Below are 10,429 nucleotides of genomic sequence, written 5' to 3' on the forward strand. Positions count from 1 at the left end.
ATATAACCCTATATCTGACTCTTTTAGTTTTAGGACTTACAAACAACCGTTATGTGAACAAAACTATAATACTCTCTTTAGCAACTTTGTTGCGAGAGAATAAAAACAAAATCAAAATTTTAAATGAAAATCAAAATCAATCTTCAACCAAATTGATTTGGATTCAATTCAAAATCAAAATCATAGAAATACGAGAAGAATGCCACGCATTTTGTTAATATCGGTTGGCCGGGTCCCGAATTTTACCAAAACGTGGGCGCCGCAACGTCCATCGTCCAATTTTCACAACGACTCCAATAAAGCTCTCTCATACCATCTTGGAGCTAATATCTATGTCTCTGGCGTATTATTGCGCTTTAGTACTTTTTAACAGTACAGTTATATGGGAAACACATCTCACTTAACATCCGATTTCATCCATTTTATTAGTTATGTACATTAAGCTTAACACGGTGCAACACCCACTTTTGTAATTTTTTTGTACTAAGAAACCCGCACACCTAGTTTCATCAAGGTATCTCAATTTTTACTCAAGTTACAGCTTCCACGGACGTACGGAGGTGCAGACAGACAAACTGTCACCCGGATTTCAACTTTTCCCGCTATCCTGATCATTTATACCAGTATACATATATAGTATAACTCTATATCTCTCTCTTTGTTTTAGGTGATACACACAACCGTTCGGTGAAAAAACTCTATAGCAACAGGTTGCAAGAGTATAAAGACAGTATCTCATACGGTAAGAATAAAAATTTAATTAAATGTGAAAATAATACTGTTCATACTTTTAATTTTGCTTTATTAAGGAAGTTATAAAGTCCTATACTATTCTATGCGTTGAATATGTAGTAGCATAGTATTATAATAGTAGTTATAGTATTGATTTTTTTATTTCTTAATTGTCAACATGTTGTGTTCGTTTTGCCCTTTCTTCACTACAGAGACCAAAAACAAACATACAAATATTGCAAGATTATTATTTTCTATTAGTGACGCCTGTTTGATGTTCCTGGAATCTCTTGAATTTAAAATTTACAAAGATTTAGCGAAAACAAAAACGTAAATGACTCACCTTTATATTTGTTGTTCCTCATAGTCAATAGCATTTTCCCGGTAAGCCATTCTGGTTTGAATTGCACTATTATTATTTTTACACCACAATACAAAACGCACACAAGCGAAATGCTCATGCAAGTTCAATATTGTTCTACAATTTAAGATTTTTACACACTTTACACTTTCCTTTTACTATTTTATACGAAATCTAAAACACATTGCTTTTCACATTTTTACAAACCTCTGTTTCAAATTAAATTGGTTCCACATTGAGTATTCTAATATTTCCATGCATTCACATCAATTATTTGCACAAATTTTCACTTTTTAATCACGCAAAAATTGGTTATTTTTTGAAGTTATTAATGAATATACAATTTTGTTCACCTCTGATACGCACATTTTTCTCAATGAAACTTCTTTTTACCTGCACAGCAGAAGTAACGGCGCGCGCTCAGTGCATTTGCATGCATTGCCTACGGTTCCGCTGAGAATCATTCTCTGCTCTCGTGTAATTTTTTTCATTTGATTTTAAGCAGTTGTGGCTTTTGTTTTTCTTCATGCTTGTGCCAAAGGAGAATGCTGCAACATAAACTTGCTCGACTTTGTTATTTAAACAAAGGGAATACTTGCTTAAAGAGCAAGCAGACATATTTTATTACTGCGTTGTTTATTAATTTAACGCAATATTTAAGAGATTACTTTTTTTGCGAATTTCGTAAGTATGAATGTATTTTAAATTTTAATAATAATAATTTAAAAAGTCTTTATACATATGTGTATATGTTTAAAAATTATTATTAATCAATGTGCATGTAAAGCTTAAATAAAATATATCATTAGAAATTATTATTAAATTAATAGATATTTTTTTCCATTAAATTAAAAAGTTTAGCTTCATTTAAAAGATAAATTTAATAATTTTAATTAAAAGGTCAGTGTGGTAATCTAGACTATTTTTTTGTATAAACAAAATTTTTTGTAATTTTTGGATGACATTTTTCGGAGAAATGGCTGGCGATTTCTCATGCTTGGATCATATGAAACACAAAATCCAAATTTATTCTTAAAAAGTACGTGAATGGTTATCGTCCCTACTAGAATCATGAAAAAATGTTGAAGTTGAATGAAAATGCAAAAAAAAAAATTTTTTTGAAAAAAGGTTACCCTACTGATAGTATTTGATAGGGTTCCACACGTTTTCTTCTGGGTGACAAATTTTATATACCCTATTCGAGGTATAAAAAGTAATTATTAATTTGAAAGTTTTCTGTTACTTTTACAATATTCCTCATTATATTCTTACTAATAAAACATATTTTTTAACGTAACAATATTAATATATGTATGTATTTCGAACTTCTATAGGGCATTGATCGTATTGTGTTCCGCGAACTGCTGCACAGCACATTCGATATTGTAACCCAAGATCGCGTACATGACATGGCATGCCATTGCGTTTGCAGGGTTGGTTGACCGGCTTGTCGATATTCCTACGTGGCTCATTAGCCGAGAGCGCAAATTTTTGCGGAAAAATTCGCGTTTACGATTTGAAAAGAGATGGGTTCATCACGAAGGACGAGATGTTTACATTGTCAAGTAATTGCCTTATTAAACAACCCCCGGATGAAGATCCAGATTGTGTTGAAAAAATCGACTTAGACATGGATGGCAAGGTAAAAGAGAAAATTTGATATATTCTGTTCATTATCATCACAGATATGATGTGAAAGAGTTCTTGATAGCAAAACCGGACACCGAGCTTTAGATATTATTAAGAAAATTAAGAGTTTTCAAATGATATGCTCCATAGATTCGGAACATTGAACAACAGATTTTTTTTTACTAGTATCAGTAAAACACGAACATTTTTTGCTTAGTCTTTCAGACAACTTTAGAAAGGAATCAAAATTTAACTTACAACTACTTTAAAAAAATCTCGCTTCATTTTATTTTTCGAAAGTCATGAGATCATTCATTATTGGATAATATTCAACGCAGTGAAAAAAATATAGCAGCCGTAGCTGAGAATATACACGAAGACCGTGTAGAGTCGACTCGACGCCGTTCGCGGCAACTCGGACTGACGTATGAAACGACTTGGCGCATTTTACGTCGAGAGCTTAAATTGAAAGCGTTCTAAATACAGCTTGTGCAAAAACTGAAGCCGCTCGACCTAACTAAGCCATATCGCTTCAATCTGTGGGCTGTTGAAAAGTTCCAAGAAGATTCGACTTTTTCGAGCCAAATTTTGTTCAGCGATGAGGCCCATTTCTAGCTGAATGGGTATGTTACTAAAAACCCTTTTGAATAACAGTAACTGGGCTGTGTGACCATTCAATATCAAGCACTAATAATACTTTACGCACGTATCACACATGTACACTTGTATACTTATTTAAAATACATATATAAATACAAACAGACAGACATATCGATGATAACTATTACTTTTTTGTTGTTGTGCTTTATTCGCGTTTATATTGTTTAAAAAATTTAATTTTTTTGTTTTTCTTGAAGAAAAAACAATTGGCCAGTAATTCAAGCGTCCAAAGTCCCTTTCGTTGCTCAAAGAACACATGCGTGCATGTACCGACGAAATTAATTCCGAAAGAAATCAAAATAAGCATCACTTTACTTAACTCACTTACTTTAATTAATTTGATGAAGATGATTATGCCGTGGAAGAACAAAAACAACAATAACAAGTAAGGAAGGGCTATATATTCCACAAAATCATTCAATAATTTTTCACACCAGCTGCCATAAAGGTCTCTCATACCACCTCGGAGGAGAAATTTTATGTTTCAGGCGTAATTACTTATTGATTTATTGCCCGTTTAGTAGTTTTGAACAGTACCGTTATATGGGGAGTGAGCGGAGTTATCCTCCGATTTCATCCATTTTCAGACTGTAGTAGTGGTTCAATATTATAAGCGCTGAGCAAATTTTGTTGTTAAATCTTTATTGGTTTAAAAGATATGTACATTAAGCTTATTACTATGCGGGGCTACTTCCACTTTAAAAAAAAAAAAAAATACCCACAGGTGTCCCCTACTACAGCGATAGGGCATCGCCAAATAAGGTTTTTATATCTTAATTTAAATTATTTTATCTTTTGGTACTAAAGAACCCGCATACCAAATTCCATCAAGACATCTCAACTTTTATGCAAGTGACTGCTCGCACGGACGGAAGAGTGAAAGTCACCCGGATTTCAACTTTTCTCGTATTCCTGATCATTTATATATATATAATCCTATATGTATTTCGCTTAGTTTTAGGTGATAGCTACAACTGTTAGGTGAATAAAACTATTATACTCTGTAGCAACAGGTTGTAAGAGTATAAAGATGTTTGGTGCATAAAAAGGTTGGTATCCCATGAAAGAAAATGTTCTTTCTTTCGTGGAAGACCTTTTGAATTTATCATATAAATTTTGAGGTTACGTAGAAAAAATTCGTATCTTTTCATTACCTACAACTTTGAAATTGATATAAGCCGTTTTTAATTCTTAAAAATTCAAGCACGACCCCTTCCAAGTCGCGTTCTCACATCGCATCTTAAATTATATTTCCTTTCATTTTAGTAATGTTATCTCACTTTTCTAATATAATATATTTCGTGCTACTATAAGTTTTATTCATTTACACAATATGTGAAAATGTATATTTTTTAAATTATTTTATCTTTATTTACGCAAAATTATTAAATGTTAAATTATGGCTCATTTATTATGAACGCGACTGTGTAAACTAACGCATTTTTATTTATCAATAATAAAATGCATACTCTAGTACTCTGCTAAGAAACGCTATATATAGTATGTATGTATATTGCATCGAATGTAAAGAAGCCATGTTAAGGGGTTAGGGGTAGTCAGAATTTTCAAAAAATTAATTTTTGCATTTTCGTTAAGTGTAATATCTTAAAAATATTCTCTGAAAATTTCACGTTGATTCCATAATTAGTTTAAGAGTTATTCGACAAATAACAAAGAGAGCTCGGGCACTTCAAAGCGCGAGTGTGAAACTTTAAACGCGTTTTTCTCAAAACTATGTTTTTTGAACTGGTCACAACTGTAACTCGAAAACCGCTCAGTAGATTTTAATGAAATTTATACAGCTTTTAGAATACATAAGAAAATCGGGCCTGATCGAAGGGTTTTTTTTTTTTCAAAAATTTAAATTTTTTAAGACCAATTAACTAAAAACTTCCTGATGCCGCTATTCTGTTAATTTTGAAAAAAATCCTTCGATCAGGCCCATTATTATCTATTTATAAAACTAATTTTTTTGTGTCCGATTGGTTTTAGATGAATCTCCAAGGACTTATGGAAGTCACCGCAAGTCCCTTTTTTTGGAACAACTATAACTGTGGAAATTAATTTTTTTTTAAATTATTGTCACTTCAAGTCAACACATTCTTTAATAATGCCATATTACAACTTTTGTAAAATAACACGATTTAGTAGCAAAAAAAATACTGAAAATTGTAATTTTTTCGTGCCTGTGACTAATCCTAACCCCTTAAATACAGAATAAAGTGAATGTTGGTTAACAGCAAAGGGCGACAGAAGTAATGTGACTGCGCAACTGATTTATGTATATATTTTTTGAATTTACGCTCGACTGTGCACAAAAGTACAGAGGAACTAGATCAAGGAAGCCGGAAATTAGAAGAGGCATTCAAAGATATTCATTGTTAAAAATTACTATTCAATATGTTGGGAGCTAGAAGGATCTTGATTGATAAAGTGGCAACTAAATCCTTTAAATTTTATACTTGCTTTGGAAATACTTACTGGAAAGCGTATATAAGCTTATGTATATATGTATGTACGTACTGTATGTACATATGTATTTTGAAGATAAAAATTAAACTTTCATTTAAAATAAATGCGCAATAACTTGCCATTAAAAGACACATTTCTGCAAAATATACCATACAATAATTATTTTAATATTTTATAAGCACTTACCGCACTTTATTTTACTTTGTTTCGCATTTTCTGCAATAAATTGATACAATTTTCCCTACTTTAAGCTCTTTTCCCTACTTCTAACACTGTATTTACATTAACATAACATTTTATTTACAACCACCGGCAGAGCTCTGCTTGCGCCGACGCTTTATTTTCATTAACATAACACAATTAACATTAACATAACATTTTATGCACTGCCACTGCCAGAGCTCTGCTTGCGCCGACGCTCAGCGCTCAGCGCTCAGCTTATGCACTCACTAGTTTTCACTTTCACTTTTACTACACAAATAACAACGCCCGATAACTTTTTTTTACTTTAAAACGATTAAATTGATGTACTTCAACCGAATTCTACTAAGACTCCTTAATTGCAGCTTTCTTTCCTAAACTAATTTCACTTTTCACCGAGCTGCTGCAAATGCCACTTACACGAACGCGGTATAAGGAAACGTATGTTCGAAATGGCGGCGGAAATTAAGAACGTCAAATGACATTCAAGCTTCTAAATTGATGTGGCCTCTGTACTACAGGGTTCACAAATATTTTTGAACTACACAGATATGTCAGAGATACATATGTATATTCAAATTATTTACCAGAATTTTGAATCTTATAAAAAAATACTGCATTTTTCATTAGTTTGTCTTGAGCACATTGTTTTTAACCGAATTTATGATATTCTTCTGTCTAATGGCTACAAACATTAGTGGATATCATGATCATGAACTTGACCAACAGATGGCGCACTTATTACTCTTCGAAATTATCCACAGCATAGTTGTTATTTTATTTGTTTATTACGAGCTAAAACATTCAAAGTTGGATAATATTTCGCTGACAAAAATGATTTTTAAACATCAATAATAACAATTTCAATATATAAACTATCGAAACTCGAAAACATTAGAGGAATTATCGCAGAAATTAACACATATGCATATATATGTATATCGTGGAGCTCATAAGGATTTTGCACAAGATAGCCATGAATATAAAATAATTTGAAATTATATTTATTTTATATATAAGTACATTGAAAATTTATGCTGCCCTGTGCTAGTTACTGAAGCGGATTATTGTCTTTACATGTCGCTTTCCTTTTAACAGCTGGTTGTCATTCGTCGTTCTTAATTTCCGACGTCATTTCAAATATACATTTCCTTGGTTCTCGCTTGCGTCGGTGGAATTTGCAGCTGCTCGGTGAAAAGTGTAATTAATTTATGTATTTAAGCTACAATTTATAGTGTTTTCAGTAAAATTGGGTAGTAGTTAGGGTAGTTCGGGATTTTAATCGTTGATCGGGCGTTATTAGTTATATATTATATGTATCTACAGTGATTGGTGGCAGCAGGTGCAAACGGCGGACGCCAGAATATGTATATAAAATGTGTTTAGATGAAGATACCGGCACCAAAATAGCTAACAGAGTGCGATTTAGAGCATTTAGTGAGGTAAGTCCTGTTAAATATACTAAAATTTAACAAAAAAAAAATATTATTAAACTTCGGCGCAAGCCTTGCTCTCACGCAATTGCCTGTGTCTGTGTGTGAATGTCTACATATATATAAATACGTACATAGTACGTATAAAGGTATCAAATTAACAAAAAAGTTCCTTCTAACTGCCAATAGATGTCGTCACTATTCTCAAGAGCGAATGTCATCTCTTGCCTCCTCCTATTTCCGCCGCCATTATTTACAGTTCTTTTTACCTAATATAGAAATGTTCGTACTTCCAGGTGACTTTATGCTGGATAGATTTCAAAATTGCAAGAGTGTAAAATTTTCGGTTGCACTCGAACTTAGCTTGTTGAGCAAAAGCGTATATATATATACATACTTTCATACATTTATGGTATATACATATAATATATTTCAATTTTAAATAGTTTTTGCTTTGTTCGTTATGTGACTGTAGAATGAAGCCGCTGGCAACGGCCGCTGCCTGAGCACGCTGAATTCTGTATATATGGATAAATATACGGCGTTTATGTCTTTAAATTAGTGTGTGTGAGCACAAGATTTGCATTTAGAATTCTGAATCGACCGGTTACTGTTTATTGTTGTCTTGATCTAGCGGAAGTCCAAACACTTACTAAGGACACGCAGTTTTGTATTACCCCTGACGTTCGAGCTATAAGTTGTGATTAAAATGGTGCAACGGTCGAACTCTGTGAGGTGAGTGAGTGTGTGTATTTGAGTTTATGTATTATTAATGCCAGTGACCCGTCTTTCATTGGTATGAACAACATAATATGCACATTGTGCTTTTGTTTATATAAAAACTAAGAGTTTGAGAATCCAAACAGTTGTAAAATATGGCTAATGGCGTGAATAATAAATTATTAATTCAAAATACGCAAATATGTATGCGTATGAGTGCAGAGGCGTGCGTAAAATTAGAACAAGCGTTTACATATAATGGCAGATCCATTTTGAGCTCCCATACTTTTTTAAAGATATAACACAGAAACTCTACATTTATTAGGGAATGTTTTTTATCATTTGAAAGAACATTCTTTGGCATTTAATTTTTCAAGTTTATCTCTTTCAAACGTTGGTCGCGGCTACGTCTCAGATGGTACATTCGTTGATTCTATTTTACGATGACTTGTTCGAGCATGTCGACAACTGACTGGCGAATGGCTGAATCGAAGCGGGATTGTCCGCATAAACTTTAGACTTTACATATCCCCACAGGGAAAAGTCTAACGGAGTGATATCGCTCGACCTTAGTGGTCAATGCACTTCTCCAAAACGTAAATTATCTGCTCACCGAAGTATTCTCCCAATAAATCCATTGATTGATACGATGTGTGGAAAGTGGCGCCGTCTTATTGAAACCAAATGTCGCCGAGATCACGAGCTTCAATTTCAGAAATCAAATAGTCGGTTATTATGGAGTCATAACATTCGCCATTGACGATTACGTTCTCACCGCCATCATTTTTGAAGAAATATGAACCGATGATTCCACCGGCCCATAAGCCACACCAAACCTTGCTCTTGAACCTGGCTTGAAATTTCATTTATCGAAGAAAAAAGTCAAAATATGGCGTATCTAATCTTTGCTGTGGTGTAACCCACAGAATAATGGTAGTACTCTCTTTTCTGTCCACAATTAATTTTTTTTTATTATGTTTTGTCTTTCTGTCTTTCTCCATTCATTTTTTCATATCAAATTTACCACCATCTATGCACACATGATCGATACTGGGCTGTGCAAGCGTCCACGCCTCCGCTTCCCCAACCTTCTCCGCCTAGCAAAGCCCACAGACGCGGAAGCGAGCATAATACGGGCACAGCGCACCAGCCTGGAGCACTCCAGTGTACTAGCATGGTTGTATGCGAAAAAAATTGGGAAATCTTGTAGAGTTACTCCGTGAAAACACCAAAAATAAGTATTATTAAGTAGCGTACATATGTATGTACATAATTTGTTTGCCACTTTTTTAAAGTGTTTGTTATTCGAGTACTGAGATCAAAATAAAACAACGAGTTTTTGGTAAAATGTTACATAAATGTGTTGGTTGCTTTTTTATTCTTTATTTATGTACATGCAATTGTACATAACGGGTGATGTATGCCGTTGGCTTTCTATTGAATTTTGAATAACGTTTTGTCTTTTGAACATGCAAATACATACAGACGTTATGGATTTTGAAAAAGACGAACTCACATGTATATATGTATATATATATATGGTATTTCAATTATTGTTTTGTGTACATGTATATATAGATTTGTTTGTATGTATAATTGCATACATATATTTCGGGTTCCCTTTCGACAACTTTTACATTAACTTTCCTATGCTATGTTTTATTTTTAAATTTGCTATTTCCCTTTTATTGCTATTTGCTTTAATTCGAGTTGGTGGCTACATTCGGTAACTGTCAAACATACACATATATATAAATATATATTTCAAAAACTCTATTAGCTAATATTTGTAGTTGTGTGTTTTATTTGTGTGTAAAAGACATTTATGGAAATCACAATCCCTTCCCACTCTTTTCTAACAAAATYACTTAACTTAACTATTACGCTAACACATACATACATATGTATTTCATATAATATCCTTTTGCTATAATTTACTAAAATGAGTACTTGCTTTTTGTATGCAATTACAATTAATTACAGTTAATGTTGTGTTTTGTGTTTTTCGAATTTTTACTTTTACATACACAAATATACTTTGGAATGTTATTATTTTGTATGTGTGCATATTTCATTATTATTGCAATCCGAAAACTCGAAAATAATACTGGTTATTATTTTATTGGAACAGGGTTGCACATAATGGATTAAAAATATTTATTTAACATTTAAATTAAAATTTTATTTTATGTTTTAATCACGAAAAACTTGATCATAAATA

General features: G+C 32.7%; 1 pseudogene; it reads left to right on the forward strand.

Moving 5' to 3' along the window:
- The window catches only part of LOC108965165, a 4,516-nt pseudogene extending 3,790 nt beyond the window's left edge, over window positions 1-726 (forward strand).
- Window positions 727-10,429: the final 9,703 nt, after the last annotated feature.

This window comes from Bactrocera latifrons, unplaced genomic scaffold (genome assembly GCF_001853355.1).
Source record: "Bactrocera latifrons isolate USDA-ARS-PBARC rearing strain unplaced genomic scaffold, ASM185335v1 scaffold_136, whole genome shotgun sequence".
Classification (NCBI taxonomy): Eukaryota; Metazoa; Arthropoda; class Insecta; order Diptera; family Tephritidae; genus Bactrocera; species Bactrocera latifrons.